General features: G+C 47.2%; 1 pseudogene; it reads left to right on the top strand.

The window, feature by feature from the left end:
* The window catches only part of LOC123407619, an 88,134-nt pseudogene that overhangs the window by 34,571 nt on the left and 32,766 nt on the right, over window positions 1-20,797 (top strand).

Raw genomic sequence — 20,797 nt, 5'->3', positions numbered from 1 at the left:
CTCTCGCCACTTAACGCCATGTGCACGTCATGCACCTCGGCAACCTTCAAACGGAAGCCTAGCGAGGGAGTCGGCCACGACCGTTAACCACACTAGTACCTAGTCTAGGTTTATCGCCTATCTGAGAGTAACCCGTACGGAAGTCCGGCCGAGGTTTCCGCCACGGCCCCAAACGATGTGCGCAGGGTTCCCAAGCCCACCATCCGGGTGCCACTTGGTACACCATGCCATTGCCTACCGCATCACGGCCCACCTCTCAGGTCAGCACCATGCACGGCCTCCAGCATTACTATAAACACCAGAAACTACTTGCAACTCCTGGACCGAGTACTAAGCGATTAATAAGTCGAGAGGGTCAATTAAGTATCCCAACGTGTGGTAGTATCTAGTCTTGGATTACATACACGGAACTCAGTTCCTATGGACGGTTCCAATGAAACAACCCGCCATGAACTCCTACACAGCCTTTCACCGGTACCTTTACCAAGTCAGGTTCGACACACAACCTTTGCTTACCGAACACATTCTCACAATTCTGTTTATCTCCCAGATGACAGACCATACACAACTCTAAGCATAGCATGCATAGCAGGATAAGGCACATCATAGCTCAAGCAACTACCAGGTATGCTAGGTTGCAAGGTTCGGCTATTTACTGTGACAAGGTTAGGTCATGCAAAGGAGGTGGGTTCAACTAACGTGGCAAAAGCAGTTGAAGCATTTGATCCTAATGCAATAAATAAGTGCAGGAGCAAGAACATGGGAATTATCGGAATGATCAAAAGGGTTGCTTGCCTTGTTGCTCAGAGGAGGGACAATATCCGTCAGACGGATATTCGGTGGAATCCTGGGGTGCGGAGCCTACCGAAATGAATGGCAACAATCAATAACAATCATATGCAAGCAAGATGATGCATGAGCATGGCATGAGAATGCAAAGTGATATGCTATTATAATCAACATGTATTAGGTTTGAAGTTGATTTGAATTGAATTCAAATATCAATTCAAACGAGGTATTCTCGGATACCGATTTAATTGATTCGACCTGATGCTCAGATCAACTTGATGTTAGCATGCATGAGATGTCATGTTATGGTACTGGTTTGTTATTATAACAATGTTTGATCATGTCAAGCATAATGAAATTTAAATATTTTCCAAATTCCATTTATAAAGTAATTATAAGGATTGACTTATTCATTATTCTACATGTTAGGGTTCTGTAACTTTTTCAAACATGATTGAAAATAGCATATTCTGATTCCTTGATTTTTTCTGATACTTTTTCATATATAAATTATTTTCATTGGAGTTACAGATTAATTTCTATGAATTTTTGAAGTTTTAAACATTTCTGGAATTATTTTTATACTGGAAAATACTTTTATTGCATCAGCATGACATCAGTAGGTCCATCTGGCCGTTGAAAGTCAAACCTGACCACTGGTCAATTTTAGATTAAGTTTAAACTTAATTAGTTGATTAAACTTACTGGTCCCACATGTCAGTGACTTATTAACTTATCTGATTTATTTTTATTATCTTTAATCTTGCCAGAGGCTGGCCCCACCAGTCAGTGGCTCAGGCCAGCCGAGATCCACCGGCGGCGAGGTCGTCCTCGCCGGCGGGGAGCCTCCGGCGACCACCAGAACGGCGGAGGGGCTCGGAAACGGTGCACAGGGGGCCAAACGCTGTGCGGAGAGCACCAGAAGAACGACACATCTCCCACAGCTCCATTTCTGCACTTAGATGGGGCTGAACTGGCCAGAGATGACGCCGGCGACGAGCTTGGCAGCGGCCAAGGTTCGGGCGTCATCGAGGTCATCGATACAGAGGGAACTACGCACCATTCTTAGTTCCTACAACATCTACGCGACGGCCTGAAGCTGCTGGTGCCCTCGGAAGGACGAGCTGATCACCGGAGGGCTACCGGCGACGAGCTGCAGCGGCGGATCTTGTCGGGCTCCGGCGAAACTAGGCCTAGAGAAGGGGATCGACGGGGAGATCTTAGGGGAAATGACCGCATGCTCACGGGGAGTGCAGTGGTGGCGCTAGCTTGCTTGGGGACGACCTGGAGAGGGAGAACGTCGGCGGCGACCTTCGGTGACCCGAGGAAGAAGACGACTGCTGCGCGTCGATTCACTGCATCTGGGCGTCGGGCTCGTGGCTAGGAAGCTTCAGGGGGTTGCGACGGAGCTAATGCGCGGCTCAGAAGGAAGGGAGGTCGGCTAGAACGACGACGAGCTCGAGCTCTGCTCGGGCTCCAATGGCGGCAGAAGGAGGGAGGAGAGATCCGAGAGGAGGGGAAGAACTAGCGCTGGGAATGGATAGCCACGGGCTCGGGGAGCTTATCCCCGGCCTTGCCAGCGCGAGGCAGTGGCTAGGCAGGCGCACAGGTGCGTGGCCGCGCCGGAGAACGCGGCGGCCACCTCCTGCTGCTCACTGGCGGGGGAGGGAGACGACAGGAGTTGAGATGGGCCGGGCCAGGTGAGCGACAGGTAACTTGTTTTCCCTTTTTTTCTGTTTTTGTTTCTGTTTTGCTATTTCACTGATTTTCTATTTATTTCAACTCCCAAATAGATTGTAGAAGCTATGTTAAGCACCCTAGAATATTTGTTGGAATATTTCCGACTATTTCCAAAGTTTTCAACATTTTTGAAAATTTAAAGTTTCTGATTTCAAATTTAAAACTTGAAACCAGTAGCTTTTGCATTTATTTAAAATGCTTAAAGTATCAAGAAAATAGTTTTCTCCAATGCTCATTTACTTTCATGATTTATCAGAAAGTTTGAACATTTCTTGAGGCCATTTTGGGTTCATTGATTTTAACTAGTTTGAGATTTGCTTTATTTAAAGTAGTGGCTAGGGTTTTGAGTTTTTCCTTTGCCACTTTCTTGTTCTTGTTGAAAATTCTTAGATGCAAATGCAAGGAAGACATGAGCACAAGACTAACTTGCTTAAGGTGTCAGGGATGTGACAACTCACCCCCACTCAAAAGAATCTCGTCCCGAGATTTAGAAGTCGTCGGGAATAACGCAGTATACTCAAGTCCGAGACGATCCTCTCTTTCCCAAGTTGCCTCCTTTTCAGAATGATTTAACCATTGAACTTTAAGAAACTTGAGGTTTCGACGTCGAGTGGTACGCTCAGCTTGATCAAGAATACGCACGGGGTATTCTCGGTATGAAAGGTTATCTTGGAGATCAAGCGTTTCGTGGTCCACTTCACGGATAGGATCCGAAAAGCAACGCCTGAGTTGCGAGACGTGGAAGACATCATGAACCTTGGAAAGATGCGGAGGAAGTTCCAACTGGTAGGCAACTTCTCCTCGTTTGGCAAGAATGCGAAAAGGACCGATGTAACAAGGAGCCAACTTGCCCTTGATACCGAAAAGATGGGTACCCTTCAAAGGTGTAACCCGAAGGTAAGCCTTCTCGTCAACTTCAAAGGTCACAGCCTTATGATGACGATCATATTGGCTCTTTTGACGAGATTGGGCTGTTTTCAACTTTTCACGAATAATGCGAACCTGCTCTTCTGCATCCTGGATCATATCCGGGCCAAAGAGTTGCCTCTCTCCGGTTTCTGACCAATTAAGAGGTGTTCGACATCTTCGTCCATAGAGAACTTCAAAAGGGGCTTTGCCCAAGCTTGATTGATAACTATTGTTATAAGCGAATTCGGCAAATGGAAGGCACTTCTCCCAATTCATACCGAACGATATAACACAAGCTTTGAGCATATCTTCTAGGATTTGATTCACTCTTTCCACTTGACCACTTGATTGGGGATGGAAAGCAGTGCTAAAAGATAAGTGAGTCCCCATGGCATTCTGAAAACTTTCCCAGAAGCGAGAAGTAAAGATACTCCCACGGTCCGAGTTAATCTCCAGGGGAACACCATGAAGAGACACTATTCGAGAGATATATAATTCTGCTAGCTGACTAGCTGTTATACTCTCACGAACAGGAAGAAAATGAGCCACTTTGGAAAGACGGTCAATGACCACAAAGATAGCATTATTTCCTTTCTTGGTCTTGGGAAATCCGGTAATGAAATCCATGGTAACTTTATCCCATTTCCATTCACGAATAGCTAGAGGTTGAAGGGTGCCAGCAGGCCTTTGATGTTCTGCCTTAACTCGACGACAAACGTCGCAGTTAGCAACGAACTCAACAATTTCTCTCTTCATCCTAGTCCACCAGAACCTCTGGCGTAGGTCCTGATATATCTTAGTACTACCGGGATGAATGGTGAGAGGAGAATCATGAGCCTCCTTAAGGATCAATTGCCGCAGACGTTTGCTCTTGGGAACCACTAAACGGTTCTGAAAGAACACAACACCTTTCTCATTGATGGAGAAATCCCTAGCGTTGCCGCTAGCAATATTCTCCTTGATCCGGGATATACCCTTATCATAGGCCTGCACGGCTATGATTTGATCCCTAAGAGTAGGCTTCGCCACCAGGGTAGAAAGGAATCCTTGAGGAACAATATGAAGATTCAACTTCCGAAAGTCCTCATGGAGATGTGGTTGACCTTGTTGTAGCATCAAATTGTTACAATAAGATTTACGACTTAGTGCATCGGCCATAACATTGGCCTTCCCCGGGGTGTAAGTTATCCCTAAGTCGTAATCCGAGATCAACTCAACCCACCATCTTTGCCTGAGATTCAAATCCGGCTGGGTGAAGATATATTTCAGACTTTGGTGATCAGTGAATATTTCGCAACGATTACCCAGAAGGTAATGTTGCCAGGTTTTTAGTGCATGGACCACAGCTGCAAGCTCAAGGTCATGTGTGGGATAATTATCCTCATGTGGACGCAAATGTCGAGACGCGTATGCGATCACATGACGATCTTGCATGAGAATGCAACCTAATCCTTGTCGCGAGGCGTCGCAGTAGATAACAAAGTCCTTAGAAAAATCTGGTGGTAGCAACACATGTGCGGAAGTCAGGCGTCTTTTTAGTTCCTGAAAACTATGCTCACACTGTGGTGTCCACTCGAACTTTTTATCTTTCTTGAGGAGTTCAGTTAGAGGCTTTGCAACCTTGGAGAAATTCTCGACGAAGCGGCGACAATAGCTCGCTAGACCAAGAAAACTCCTAACTTGCTTAACCGATTCAGGTTGAGTCCAATCAAGGACAGCTTGAACTCTCTCGGGATTGACAGCAATACCCTTACCAGAGATTACGTGACCCAGATAGGTCACTTCTGGTAACCAAAATTCACATTTTGAAAACTTGGCATAAAGGCGATGCTCTCGAAGTTTCATCAATACCAGCCTTAGATGCTCGGCATGTTCCTGTTCATTCTTCGAGTAGATGAGAATATCATCGAGGTATACCACGATGAATTTATCCAAATACTCCATGAAGATTGAATTCATCAGTCGAGAGAAGGTGGCTGGGGCATTGGTCAAACCGAAGGACATGACGGTGTACTCGTATTGGCCATAACGAGTAACAAAAGCCGTTTTTGGAATGTCCCCGTTCTTGATCTTGATTTGATGGTATCCCAACCTCAAATCCATTTTGGAGAAGACTGAGGACCCAGCGAGCTGATCGTACAGATCGTTGATCCTGGGGAGCGGATACTTGTTCTTTATGGTGACCAGATTAAGTGGTCGGTAATCTACAACCATCCGATCCGTTCCGTGTTTCTTCTTGACGAAGAGGACGGGGCAAGCCCAAGGAGAAGAGCTAGGACGAATGAAACCTTTGTTCAAGGCCTCATCTAGTTGCTTCTTAAGTTCGGCTAGCTCCAGGGGTGCCATCTTATAAGGTCTTCTGGCTATTGGGACAGTTCCCGGAACAAGATCTATCACAAACTCTACATCTCTGTCAGGTGGAATTCCTAGCAGCTCCTCTGGAAAAACATCCGGGAAGTCACGGACTACCGGAATGTCTTCAAGTTCCGGAAGAAGGTTGGCATTTAAGGAATAGAGTTGACATTTGGCAACTCGAGTAGAGACATTTACTATCTCACCCGAGGGATGGGTAAGCTGGACATTTCTAGAATGAGTATCAATCTTGGCATAGTGAGCTGACATCCAGTCCATGCCCAAGATGATATTAATATCCGAAAATTTCAAGGCTATCAATGAGGCTAGAAAAACTAGCCTGTCTACTAGAATTTCATTGTCAGAGGTTATCCTAGAGGTTTGCCATTTACTACCAGGGGTTTGGACAACAAATGGGATTGGCATATCACAAAAAGACATGTTATGCAACTGTGCATAACTTTCTGAGATGAAGGAATGAGAAGACCCAGTGTCAAAGAGAACGGATGCTGGGTGATGATTAACAAGAAGCGTACCCAGCATTACGTCGGGATCCTCTACAGCTTCTTCTGCTGACACATAGTTCACACGGCCACGTGCAGGAGTTGGATTCACATAGTAAGCTTTGCCTGACTTGGCTTGCCCGACGGACTTTCCGGGTTGCTTGGCACCCACATTCTGAGGACACTCACGGGAATAGTGCCCTGGTTCTCCACACTTTAGCATATCACTTGGTTGGCACGTGGTGCAGCATTGCTAGCTGGACCACCATAAGCTTTTGCTGGAGGGTTGGCCTGATTCGTTTGAGGCGCCATGTAGGATGGCCTCGGAGTGTATCTTGGCGGTAGAGAACTGTATGGAACCCACAGCCTGCGTTTTGGAAACGCGGAACCAGAAGATGAGCCAAAGTCACGGGGGTGCTTCCTTGTGGCCTCGAAGTCAGTATGACCAGTCTCGGCACTGATCGCTTTGTTGACCAGGGCTTGAAAGCTTGCACACTCATGGAGGCGCAGATCACGACGAAGCTCAGGGCTCAGACCCTTACGGAATCTTGCTTGCTTCTTGGCGTCAGTAGACACCTCCTCTGTTGCATAGCCGGCGAGGTTACCGAACTCGCGGCTATAGGCATCCACAGACAACTTGCCCTGAGTGAAGGCACAGAACTCCTCTCTCTTTCTGTCCATCAGGCCCTCTGGAATATGGTGCAGACGAAAAGCTGCACTGAAGTCTGCCCATGTGGCTACTGGTTCAGCGGGACGCATAGCTTCAAAATTCTCCCACCACAGATTGGCGGGTCCTTCCAGGAAATATGCCACAAAGGTCACCTTGTCGGCCTCAGACACATTCGCAGAGCGAATCTTGCGTGAGATGCTGCACAGCCAGTCATCAGCGTCGAGGGGATCGACGGAATGATGAAACTTTGGAGGATTCAGCTTCACAAAGTCATTGAGGGACACTGCGGCATTCCTAGGCTGTCGAGCCGTATTCTGCTCAATACGCTCTAACAGTCGATTGGTCTCCCTTTTGTTTCTCTCTGCCTCAAGCATCACTTCCGCCAGAGAGGGCGGATGAGGCAGGTCTTCCTGCGACGCTTGACTACCCTCGCCTTGCTCATGACCAGGGGCACGGTTCAACCCGGTGAACACCATCCTGACAAACAAAATCATAGCTTAGACCAATATCATATCAATACTAGCTATGGATTAAGAATGTACTGAACACACGGAATGCGGAAATGAATATCCGAACAACATGGTAACAAGCAACTGCTATATATACACCATGGTTCATACACACCCTTACATAGTTCAGTACAAACTTACTCGAAGAGTAAACTACTGAAATTATGAAACTACTCATCAGAGGCTTACAAGCTTCCTATACATTATTTATCTAGGCCTCCGGAATTCATTTCACATTACTGGCATACTTCACAATTCACGCAGGACTGTGAACGTACGGCTACAACCATACTATCCTTCCGCTCACAGCTCAGGCATCCGCATTGAACATCTCATAGAGATTACCTCCATGACCTGGAAGCTCAACCTGCGGATCAGGAAACACTCTAGCCTGAGATCCCTGGGATCCATAAGGACACGGATGTGGCCTTGGTCCCCTGACTGGTGGTAAGAGGGGTCCCCGAAGAGGTGTGACTCCTCCTATAGCTGGCCAGTCAACGTGGGCCAGAAGATGGGCCCTAACAGGGATCAGCATCTCCATCTCTCCATACCCTATCTGGACTACCGGTGCCAGCTGCGTCAAAGCCGTCCACAAACGGGCACGGGTAGCATAAAGCTCCATGCGGAGAGCACGAGCATCCCTGTCTCTGTTCTCTAGCATCTCAACAGTGGACTGCAGTAGTGGATCCTGCATAGAAGAATCAAAATAGACCCCACTGAGGTATCCCTCTTCACCAGGCTGAGAGGCCGGAACATAGCAGAACTCTGAATTCTGCAGCAGTGCATGTCTCGCTCTCATAATGGTCAGCATTGAATAGGCAGCATCTTGTACTGCCATGTCAACAGTGACTCCCAACCCATAGGACCAATGGATTGGCTTCTCAGCTCCAGGGTAGTCTGGAAATACCCTAACAGTGCAGATGTACTGGCTCTGGTTGAAGTCTCGGTACTGCTCCTCCACTGTGTACTCGGGGTACCAGCGGTAACCGCACACCGACATCACCCTGACCAGCATGGCCGTATGACCCGGCACATCAATGCACCTGGTCAGACGTACCACCTGACGAGAAGGACGGCCAGACATCTATAAATAGAGAGTAATGCAAAAGCATTAGAGCTCCGAATGAAAAATTGGGCAGCATAACGGCTGTAAATGCTCAAAAACAAATTTTGAGACAACCCAAAAATGGAATAGCGTAACCACTCAACTATCAAGTTCAACTCTCCGATCATCAAACTTACTTCCTTTTTCCTAGGAAAGAAGAAACCCACTATCTCTTGACCCGTAGTCCTATGATCTACCGATCAAAAACACGAGCCTAGAAGAAGATGAGTAACCTAGTCCATAATTCCCGCAGAAAAGACGAGGATGACCAGAATAGAATAACTTGAGAAGAGAACAAGAGTCTTACGTTCCCTTCCACAAACAATTCCCTTATATATAACTAAAGCAATTCTAGACTCAACTTCGAACAGTTTGGCTTAGTAATCCTACAGTCAATCAGGCTCTGATACCAACGCTGTCGGGACCCCGATCCTAAGCCATAGGAATCCAGCGTGTGACACATCGCATCCCTTTGCGGTCTCACGCACGGTTAACTCCACGGCTGCAGCCTTACCTTAGCCGGGACCGTTTGCGTCTTTTGACTCACGTATGCAATAGTGTCGCTAGCATTCCAATGTCAAAGAACCCGGATCGACATGTCTATTCATAAACCAAAGTGGCAGTACCGCACAAGGACAGGCATACATGACCCAACAAAGCAGGTGTCGGTCATCAGCGAATGTAGACGAGTCGTAGCAAGCTACAAGGACTCCATTACATCGCGTGGCATTTCCTCAAAGGGGACAGACACAACAGCTAAGAAGGACACATGCCGGTCAACCAATGTGTCCGGAGCAGTAGCGATCTACCAAGGCTCATTGGATCACAAAGGGGCATTTCCTTGTAAGGAGTGCTACTAAAGTTCACGACTAAGTAATCAAACCCCATACATATCAAGTACGACACACGTACGCATGGCATACCGATATGTATAGATACATCGATGGCATCACAACATAACCATAAACATACAACCTTTATTTAAGAGGCTCGGAAGAGCCACACACATAATATTACACATTAAGGGTCTGAGTACAGACAGGTCAACTAGAAGGCACATGGCCTGACTATACTACATATCCAACGTAGGGCCAGGTCGTAGCTGGGACACCAGCTACTCGTCGTCGTCGATGTCTACGAAGAACCCTCCATTAGGGTCATTAGCAACCTCTGCAACATTTTTTTAAGCAAACATGAGTACAAAGGTACTCAGCAAGACTTTAGGATAACTAACTACTCATGCAAGGTATCAAAAAGGGTATTGTGGGGTTTCATGCAGAAAGCCAGCATTTGACTCATGGCTAGACAACTTGCATTTTTAACTAATTTTGACAACTTGATTTCTCGCACACGAGTCCACTAGCACCACAACAATACACTACCGTGGAATCATTCCGTCTCCATACGGAAATGCCGTCCACGACACTCACGCTTATCTTGGCAATTTTATGAGTAGCCGTTGAAGTTATCTATGAACAACATATGTCTCCAAGTAGTCCATATCCGCGGACGCGACTATTCGAATAGTTCATAACCCTGCAGGGGTGTACTTCGTCACACACGCTCTCGCCACTTAACGCCATGTGCACGTCATGCACCTCGGCAACCTTCAAACGGAAGCTTAGCGAGGGAGTCGGCCACGACCGTTAACCACACTAGTACCTAGTCCAGGTTTATCGCCTATCTGAGAGTAACCCGTACGGAAGTCCGGCCGAGGTTTCCGCCACGGCCCCAAACGATGTGCGCAGGGTTCCCAAGCCCACCATCCGGGTGCCACTTGGTACACCGTGCCATTGCCTACCGCATCACGGCCCACCTCTCAGGTCAGCACCATGCACGGCCTCCAGCATTACTATAAACACCAGAAACTACTTGCAACTCCTGGACCGAGTACTAAGCGATTAATAAGTCGAGAGGGTCAATTAAGTATCCCAACGTGTGGTAGTATCTAGTCTTGGATTACATACACGGAACTCAGTTCCTATGGACGGTTCCAATGAAACAACCCGCCATGTACTCCTACACAGCCTTTCACCGGTACCTTTACCAAGTCAGGTTCAACACACAACCTTTGCTTACCGAACACATTCTCACAATTTTGTTCATCTCCCAGATGACAGACCATACACAACTCTAAGCATAGCATGCATAGCAGGATAAGGCACATCATAGCTCAAGAAACTACCAGGTATGCTAGGTTGCAAGGTTCGGCTATTTACTGTGACAAGGTTAGGTCATGCAAAGGAGGTGGGTTCAACTAACGTGGCAAAAGCAGTTGAGGCATTTGATCCTAATGCAATAAATAAGTGCAGGAGCAAGAACATGGGAATTATCGGAATGATCAAAAGGGTTGCTTGCCTTGTTGCTCAGAGGAGGGACAATATCCGTCAGACGGATATTCGGTGGAATCCGGGGGTGCGGAGCCTACCGAAATGAATGGCAACAATGAATAACAATCATATGCAAGCAAGATGATGCATGAGCATGGCATGAGAATGCAAAGTGATATGCTATTATAATCAACATGTATTAGGTTTGAAGTTGATTTGAATTGAATTCAAATATCAATTCAAACGAGGTATTCTCGGATACCGATTTAATTGATTCGACCTGATGCTCAGATCAACTTGATGTTAGCATGCATGAGATGTCATGTTAAGGTACTGGTTTGTTATTATAACAATGTTTGATCATGTCAAGCATAATGAAATTTCAATATTTTCCAAATTCCATTTATAAAGTAATTATAAGGATTGACTTATTTATTATTCTACATGTTAGGGTTCTGTAACTTTTTCAAACATGATTGAAAATAGCATATTTTGATTCCCTGAATTTTTCTGATACTTTTTCATATATAAATTATTTTCATTGGAGTTACAGATTAATTTCTATTAATTTTTGAAGTTTTAAACATTTCTGGAATTATTTTTATACTGGAAAATACTTTTATTGCATCAGCATGACATCAGCATGTCCATCTGGCCGTTGAAAGTCAAACCTGACCAGTGGGACCCACTGGTCAGTCTCTCTGGTCAATTTTAGATTAGGTTTAAACTTAATTAGTTGATTAAACTTACTGGTCCCACATGTCAGTGAGTTATTAACTTATCTGATTTATTTTTATTATCTTTAATCTTGCCAGAGGCTGGCCCCACCAGTCAGTGGCTCAGGCCAGCCGAGATCCACCGGCGGCGAGGTCGTCCTCGCGGGGGGGAGCCTCCGGCGACCACCAGAACGGCGGAGGGGCTCGGAAACGGCGCACAGGGGGCCAAACCCTGCGCGGAGAGCACCAGAAGAACGACACATCTCCCGCAGCTCCATTTCTGCACTTAGATGGGGCTGAACTGGCCGGAGATGACGCCGGCGACGAGCTTGGCGGCGGCCAAGGTTCGGGCGTCATCGAGGTCATCGATACAGAGGGAACTACGCACGGTTCTTAGTTCCTACAACATCTACGCGACGGCCTGAAGCTGCTGGTGCCCTCGGAAGGACGAGCTGATCACCGGAGGGCTACCGGCGACGAGCTGCAGCGGCGGATCTTGTCGGGCTCTGGCGAAACTAGGCCTAGAGAAGGGGATCGACGGGGAGATCTTAGGGGAAATGACCGCATGCTCACGGGGAGTGCAGTGGTGGCGCTAGCTTGCTCGGGGACGGCCTGGAGAGGGAGAACGTCGGCGGCGACCTTCGATGACCCGAGGAAGAAGACGACTGCTGCGCGTCGATTCACTGCATCTGGGCGTCGGGCTCGTGGCTAGGAAGCTTCAGGGGGTTGCGACGGAGCTAATGCGCGGCTCAGAAGGAAGGGAGGTCGGCTAGAACGACGACGAGCTCGAGCTCTGCTCGGGCTCCAATGGTGGCAGAAGGAGGGAGGAGAGATCCGAGAGGAGGGGAAGAACTAGCGTTGGGAATGGATAGCCACGGGCTCGGGGAGCTTATCCCCGGCCTTGCCAGCGCGAGGCAGCGGCCAGGCAGGCGCACAGGTGGGTGGCCGCGCCGGAGAACGCGGCGGCCACCTCCTGCTGCCCACTGGCGGGGGAGGGAGACGACAGGAGTTGAGATGGGCCGGGCCAGGTGAGCGACAGGTAACTTCTTTTCCCTTTTTTTTCTATTTTTGTTTCTGTTTTGCTATTTCACTGATTTTCTATTTATTTCAACTCCCAAATAAATTGTAAAAGCTATGTTAAGCACCCTAGAATATTTGTTGGAATATTTCCAACTATTTCTAAAGTTTTCAACATTTTTGAAAATTTAAAGTTTCTGATTTCAAATTTAAAACTTGAAACCAGTAGCTTTTGCATTTATTTAAAATGCTTAAAGTGTCAAGAAAATAGTTTTCTCCAATGCTCATTTACTTTCATGATTTATCAGAAAGTTTGAACATTTCTTGAGGCCATTTTGGGTTCATTGATTTTAACTAGTTTGAGATTTCCTTTATTTAAAGTAGTGGCTAGGGTTTTGAGCTTTTCGTTTGCCACTTTCTTGTTTTTGTTGAAAATTCTTGGATGCAAATGCAAGGAAGACATGAGCACAAGACTAACTTGCTTAAGGTGTCAGGGATGTGATAGGAAAAAGGGCAAGATCAAAGACAGAATTCGTGAAACAATAATGTAAGCTCTCGGAGTCGCCACGACGTACCTTGCTGGGATGTGGCAACATTGTCCGTATCCATGGGATCGTCTTCCTGGCGTGGCAGAGAAGTGGCGGTGGTGGCAGCTCTGTCGAGTAAAATTCACTCGACCAATAAGCATGAGTTCAATCAGATACTAGAAGAAGATAGGAGAACAATACACTCACGCTGAGGCAACGAGAACGGCGATCCTCATCCGCGGCAAAGCCTTCCGAGGCTTAGATCCACTCGGTTTGGCCACCTTAGAAGGCTGGCCCGTGGGCTCAGCAGCAGAGTCCCTGGTCCTCTTTGTGCTCCGAGCACTCGGAACCACGAGAGTAGCTGGCAAGGCACTCGGAACCACAGGAGGAGCTGGCGGGGCACTCGGGGACGCTGGAGGAGCCGATGGGGTCATGGGTTCGTGACGGCGCTTAGTTCGAGGCTCTGGTGGTGGGGGTGGCGAGTTCTGTTCCTCATCTTCCCCCTCTTCCTCTTCGGACTCCTCCTCCGTCTCCCCACTGTCGGAGACATACTCGACGCTCTCCACGCTGCCCTCCTGGCTGCCTTCCTCTTCCTCAGCCGAATTCCCGTTCGAGACGGGAGAAAACCAGTTGGTCCACGCCTGCACGAGATACAGTCGATAACATCAGACGTCAGACAGTGATACAAGAAAAAGCGATAAATCTAAGACAATTGTGAGCACTCGACAAGTTATACTCACCTCATTCGGAGGAGGATTGTCCGCGTGGAAGGGCTTCACTCGCCGGGCTCCTCTGGGGTTATCGCAAGCGCCTGTGATGCTGCAGACCCACACCGTCACAACCTCCCCGGTCACGCACTCGGGTTGAGTCCGAGTGGAGTCCTCAGGGCCCGTGTAGTGCCACATGGCGTGGTGTCGAGCTTGCAAAGGCTGGATACGCCGACCCAGAAAAATCTCCAGCAAATCTATGCCGGTGACTCCCTTGCGGACGACATCTACCAACGCGTCGACCAGAGGCTGAATCTGGATCTTTTCCATCTTCGTGAGCGCAAGCTGCCTAGGCGGAGCCGGTCGGTCTAGGCTAAAAGGTGGCAGTCCAGTTGCAGCATTTGGACAAGTGACGTCCTGGCAGTAGAACCAAGTCGACTGCCAGTTCCTAACGGATTCAGACAACTGAAGAGCGGGATAGCTACTTTTGCTTTTCTTCTGGAATCCTAAGCCTCCGCAGAGCTGGAGGAGATGAGTTTTGTCGTCCGACTGGCTAAGTCTTTTGATGGTTTGGGATCTAGCGGAGAAGATGTGCTTAAAGAGCCCCCAATGAGGAGGACAACCGGTAAAACACTCGCAAAGAACGACGAAAGCAGAGAGATGAGCTATTGCATTGGGAGGAAAATGGTGGAGCTGCGCCCCGAAGTGGTTCATTATATCTCTGAAGAAGGGATGAGGAGGCAGAGAGAAGCCACGGTACACGTGACTGAGCAGCAAGACGCGCTCCCCCTCCTGGGGCGCCGGCTCCGTCTCGCCCTCCGCCGGCAGCCTCCACGTCTTGTTCTCGATCAGGCCTTGCTCCACCAGCTCCAGCATGTCGCTCTTCATCACCGTGGAGGGGAGGAAATCCCCTGGATCCAACCCGTCGGCAGTGCCCGCTGTCGCCGTTGAGCGGGAGCCGCCGTCTTCTTCTTCTTCCGTGCCTCGAGCTTGCTCGTCTACCCCTTCGTCATGGTGGAGGCTGCAGATCCGCGGAGGAGGAGAAGAAGGAAGGAGCTTGGGGTGCGCACGAAGCCACGGGAGAAGCGGGGCGAGTGCGAGTTATCAGGCGAGTGCAACGAGAAAGCCTCGCTGGAGAGGTTTAAATAAGGTTTCGACTGGGTCACTAGCAGGTGGCCCCGAAATCTTATCCCCCGACCGGTTGCTGCGATATTAGTGGTGGAGATGAAGACGCGGAAATCGAGGCGACAGATACTACTCGATGACGATGTCGGCATCCCCGCTGAGTGCGCGGCAACCGAAATTTGAGGATCCCAGAAAATCCGCCGCTGTCAGTTGACCAGTCACGTCAAAAGATTCCACGGAAGCACTCGATCTCTGACGATTCGTTTCACAGATATATCCACTCGGATCATTGGTCAAGAGGATAAAATGGATCGAGGCAAACAACGCCAAAGTCGCATCCATACCAGTCGGATCAGTACCCCAAGCATCGCTTCGTCGTTCCAACCCCGATCCATTCGGGGACTAATGATGGGGTTATAGTCCTAGGGTAGGGTCATAGGCCTGCCCTATACTTCCTACCCAAGGACTACCCTTCATAAGGGACAAGGCCCTTAGTCAGTTCCGACTGAATTAAGGACTTCCCATCATCCAGTCGGTGACGATTCCTCCATCATCCAGTCGGAGATGAGCATTCAAAGCGTATCAAACTTACCGACTGGATTCCACTCTGTACATCGTAACCCCCTGGAGGGCAACGGTCATACGTTTTCATGTACCTTTATTAGCATTTAAGGCATACGTTACGTGTAACGTAGACATTTAATCGCCACTACTCCACCCCTGTGCACCGAACTGTTGTGAAGGGCAACGCACTCTATATAAGTCGCCCTTCCCCACTGGTGCACGGGTTAGCAATTCACTGTAATCCATATTCCACTCGACATCAAGCTCCCAAGAGCACTGAGACGTAGGGATTTTACCTCCACCGTAGAGGGGCCTGAACTCATACAACCTCGCCGTAGCTAAGGTTCTACCATCCTTTCGTACCCTACACATCTACTGTCAGACTTATACCCACGACAGTCCCTATGTTGTCGAGGAAGTATATCGTTCCGGTGCCATCAAAATCAATAACACGGAAGGAAATTTTCCTAGAGTGGTAAATGGGCAAAGAATCAAGCATTACATCTCTGGTACTCCCATAAATGTTGAGACCAATATCATCAATGTCATAACTCCAGAGGAGTACATAAGGGATGTTTATCAGCCTATTTCAGACCTTGAAAACGAAGATGTATCTGTTTTGGGAAGAAATTGGACTCCGATACTTTTCCAATATGAAATTTCTTCCGTTTTGGAATTTTTGGAAGATTAGAAAAATAAAAAGCAGTCCGGAGAGCGAACGAGGCGGCCACAAGCCCTGCCACCGCCCCTACCCCCTGGTGGCGGTGGGCAAGCTTGTGGGCACCTCGTGTGCCTCCCGGACTCCGTTTTCTTGCGGAGGACTCCTTCTGGCCCAGAAAAAATCAATATATAGTCGCCCGAAGGTTTTGATCTCCGTATCGCGCAGTTTTCCTCTGTTTTCGTTTTGAGCTTGTTTTGCCGCAGATCTAGGTCAAGATGTCTTCTCAAGATTCAGAGGGAGAGAGCTATGTGGCTGACTACCTTGCTAACCCCAAGGTCTATGGGGACTTGGAACCATATGGCTGGACCATTCATGAGGAAGAGGACTATGAGCCCAAAGGGAAGGAGCAAACGAGTCCCGATGAAGAGGAGGCTCCTCTACCTCAACCTGCAAATACCCATGTGGAGTTCAAGAAGTCAAGCCTCCCTGACCATAGGAAGAAACCTAAGACCTTGTTTATCCCTTCTCGTTTCTTGCACGAGAGTAAGCAGGAGCTTTGCCATATAGTTTTGAAACTTGAGGAGGAAAATGACGATCTAAGGGAGCAGAACTTTTTGCTCAAGTGGAAATTAGACAAGCTCAAGACTGCTCCAACAACACCGCCATCACCACCAACGGAAGACAACTAAGCATTGGTATGGGCAATCCCCTTGGCTTCTGCCAAGCTTGGGGGAGTTGCCCTGGTATCGTATCACCTTTATATCTTTTGCTTTTACCTTTGTTTTAGTTCTTTCCTTTTCAGTTTTTATTTCTTCTCTTAGAGGAATAAGTCTTTAGTTTTTAGTTTGAGTCTTTTGCTTTTGTCTCTCCCCCGATGTATTCGAGCTTACGAGATATATAATAAAGAGTTTCTTAGTCAAGGGCTTTGCTTTGTGCCATGATCAAAAGTATGAAAAGAACGATAGCATGAAAGATCATGAGACGATCTTATGGAAAGTGATAACTTCACTTATGACACGTATGATGATTGAAACTTGTTGAGAATAAATCAACATAGACCTTAGTCATTGTTGCAATTAATAAGAAGTAATAAGGAAAGATATGTTCACATATAAATATATCAGCCTAGACACTTTTTACAATTGTGAGCACTCACCAAACTATTACATGCCTAGGAGTAGATGTTGGACAAGGAAGACAACATAATGAATTGTGTTTTCTTGGTTCCAAACAATGTTATATGATTAGAGATCCCTTAGCATGTGACGATTGCTTCCACCTCATATTAGCCAAAACTCCCGCACCAAGTAGAGATACTACTTGTGCATCCATAAACCTCCAACCAGTTTTGCCATGAGAGTCCACCATACCTACATATGGATTGAATAAGATCCTTCAAGTAAGTTGTCATCGGTGCAAGCAATAAAAATTGCTCTCTAATATGTATGATCTATTAGTGTGTGGAAAATAAGCTTTGTACGAACCTGTGGTGAGGAAGACATAAAAGCGACACACTGCATAATAAAGTTCTTTATCACAGGAGGCAATATAAAGTGACGTTCCTCCGCACTAAGAGGACACACATTCAAACCTCAAAAGCGCATGACAACCTCTGCTTCCCCCTGCGAAGGGCCTATCTTGTACCTTTACTTTTTACCCTTGTAAGAGTCATGGTGATCTTCACCAATTCCCTTTTTGCCTTTGTCTTGGCTACCGTTACATGTTTGGGAAAGATCTATATTCATATATCAACTTGGAGTTGAGTACTCATGCTTTATTGTTGTTGACTTTACCCTTGAGGTAAACCGTTGGGAGGCAAAACTATAAGCCCCTATCTTCCTCTGTGTCCAGCTGAAACTTTGACACCATGAGTACCACGTGAGTTGTAACAATTGTGGAAAACAAAAGAGATGATTGAGTATGTGGGTTTGCCTTACAAGCTCTTATTTGACTCTTTCTGACGTTGTGATAAATTGCAATTGCTTCGATGACTATGGACTATTGTTGGTTACTTCTCGGTAAGGTTTTTTGCTTCATGCTTTGCTTTGTGAAGGAATTGTTACTTTCCCATAAGAATCTTTATGATTTATTGCTGTTCTATGTGTGATCATGATGCCCTCATGTTCGTATTATGTTTTATCGACACCTTCGTCCCTCAACATGTGGACATGTTTATGGAACTTGGTTTTCGCTTGAGGACAAGCGAGGTCTAAGCTTGGGGGAGTTGATACGTCCATTTTGCATCATGCTTTCATGTTGACATTTATTGCTTTTTGGGCTGTTATATTACTTGTGGTACCATATTTATGCCTTTTCTCTCTTATTTTGCAAGGATTATTTGAAGAGGGAGAATTCAGGCAGCTGGAATTCCGGACTGGAAAAAGGAGAAAATCCTAGTCCACTATTCTGCACATCTCCAAACGCCTTGAAAATTTACGTTGAGTTTTTCTAGAATATATAAAAAATACTGGGCGAAAGAACTACCGGAGGGGGCCCACCAGGGCTCCACAAGCTTGCCCACCGCCACCACCCCCTGGTGGCGCAGGGCAGGCTTGTGGGCTACCTGGCAGCCCACTAGCCCCCCTCTTTTGCTATATGAAGCATCCTGGTCTGGAAAAAATCAATAGGGAGCTTTTTCGTGGTTTCGCCGCCGCCACGAGGCGGAACTTGAGCAGATCCAATCTAGAGCTCCGGCAGGACGATCCTGCCAGGGAAACTTCCCTCCCGGAGGGGGAAATCGTCGCCATCGTCATCACCAACACTCCTCTCGTCGGAGGGGAGGCATCTTCATAAACATCTTCATCAGCACCATCTCCTCTCCAATCCCTAGTTCATCTCTTGTAACCAATCTTCGTCTCGCAACTCCGATTGGTACTTGTAAGGTTGCTAGTAGTGTTGATTACTCTTTGTAGTTGATGCTAGTTGGATTACTTGGTGGAAGAGTTTATGTTCAGATCCTTGATGCTATTCATTACACCTCTGATCATGATTATGATTATGTTTTGTGAGTAGTTACTTTTGTTCCTCAGGACATGGGATAAGTCATGCTGATAATAGTCATGTGAATTTGATATTCGTTCGGTATTTTGATATGATGTATGTTGTTTTTCCTCTAGTGGTGTTATGTGAACGTCGACTACATAACACTTCACCATATTTGGGCCTAGAGGAAGGCATTGGGAAGTAGTAAGTAGATGATGGGTTGCTGGAGTGACAAAAGCTTAAACCCCAGTCTATGCGTTGCTTCGTGAGGGGCTGATTTGGATCCACTAGTTTAATGCTATGGTTAGACTTTGTCTTAATTCTTCTTTTGTAGTTGCGGATGCTTGCGAGACAGGTTAATCATAAGTGGGATGCTTTTCCAAGTAAGGGCAGTACCCAAGCGCCGGTACACCCACATATCAAACTATCAAAGTAACGAACGCGAATCATATGAACATGATGAAACTAGCATGACAGAAATTCCCGTGTGTCCTCGGAAGCGTTTTTCCTCCTATAAGACTTTGTTCAGGCTTGTCCCTTGCTGCAAAAGAGATTGGGCCACTTGCTGCACCGTTGCTACTACTTGTTACTTGTTACTCTTTGCTTGCTACGTTTCACCTCGCTACACAATCACTTGTTACCGCTACATTCAGTGCTTGCAGTTATTACCTTGCTGAAATCCGTTTATCAGAGCCTTCTGCTCCTCGTTGGGTTCGACACTCTTACTTATCGAAAGGACTACGATTGATCCCCTATACTTGTGGGTCATCAGCGTCCAGGGGGCCCACAAGCCTGTGGGCCACGGCCTCCCCCCTGGCCGCAGGGTGAGGGCTTGTGGGGCCCGTGGCCCCCTGCCTTGGCTCTCAAGTCTACTGATCTTCTTCCGTTACGGAATAATTCTTTTCGGGTATTTTATTCCGTTTGGACTCCGTTTCAAAATCTCCTTTGAAAGGGGTCAAAAACATGGAAAAAAAGGAACTGACACTTGGCACGGAGTTAATAAGTTAGTCCCAAAAAATATATAAAAGGCATGCAAAACATCCAAAGTCTCACAAGATAATAGCATGAAACCATCAAAAATTATAGATACTTTGGAGACGTATCAGATGCCGAGTGGTTTTATGTAACCCCAAACTTTGAGCGGGCCTTGGGCTCTCTCCTATGCACGCCTTTTGCTAAACTTGATTCTGTTTATCTGTATTCGAGTTTGGATCTTGTTTGCTTGGTCTCTTTTACTCGATCGAAAGCTGGTTCGCATCTGAGTCCCCGCGTGTGGAGGTTATCCACAGTCGGGATTATTTTTGACTTAGGGGAACGCTGGTTTGCAGCTAAGCCCCCGAGTGTGGAACTTGTCCTCACTCGGGATCGTTTTTGACTTAGGCGAAGGCTGGTTCTCAACTAATCCCCCGAGTGTGGAAGTTGTCCTCACCTGGGATCATTTTTGACTTAGACGAAGGCTGGTTCGCAGCTATGCCCCCAGTGTGGAAGTTGTCCTCACTCGGGGTCGTTTTTGACTTAGGCGAAGGCTAGTTTGTAGTTAAGCCCCCGAGTGTGGAAGTTGTCCTCACCCGGGATCGTTTTTGACTTAGAA

This window comes from Hordeum vulgare, chromosome 7H (assembly GCF_904849725.1).
Source record: "Hordeum vulgare subsp. vulgare chromosome 7H, MorexV3_pseudomolecules_assembly, whole genome shotgun sequence".
NCBI classification, from domain to species: Eukaryota; Viridiplantae; Streptophyta; class Magnoliopsida; order Poales; family Poaceae; genus Hordeum; species Hordeum vulgare.
This window is presented reverse-complemented; position numbering and strand designations above follow the sequence as displayed.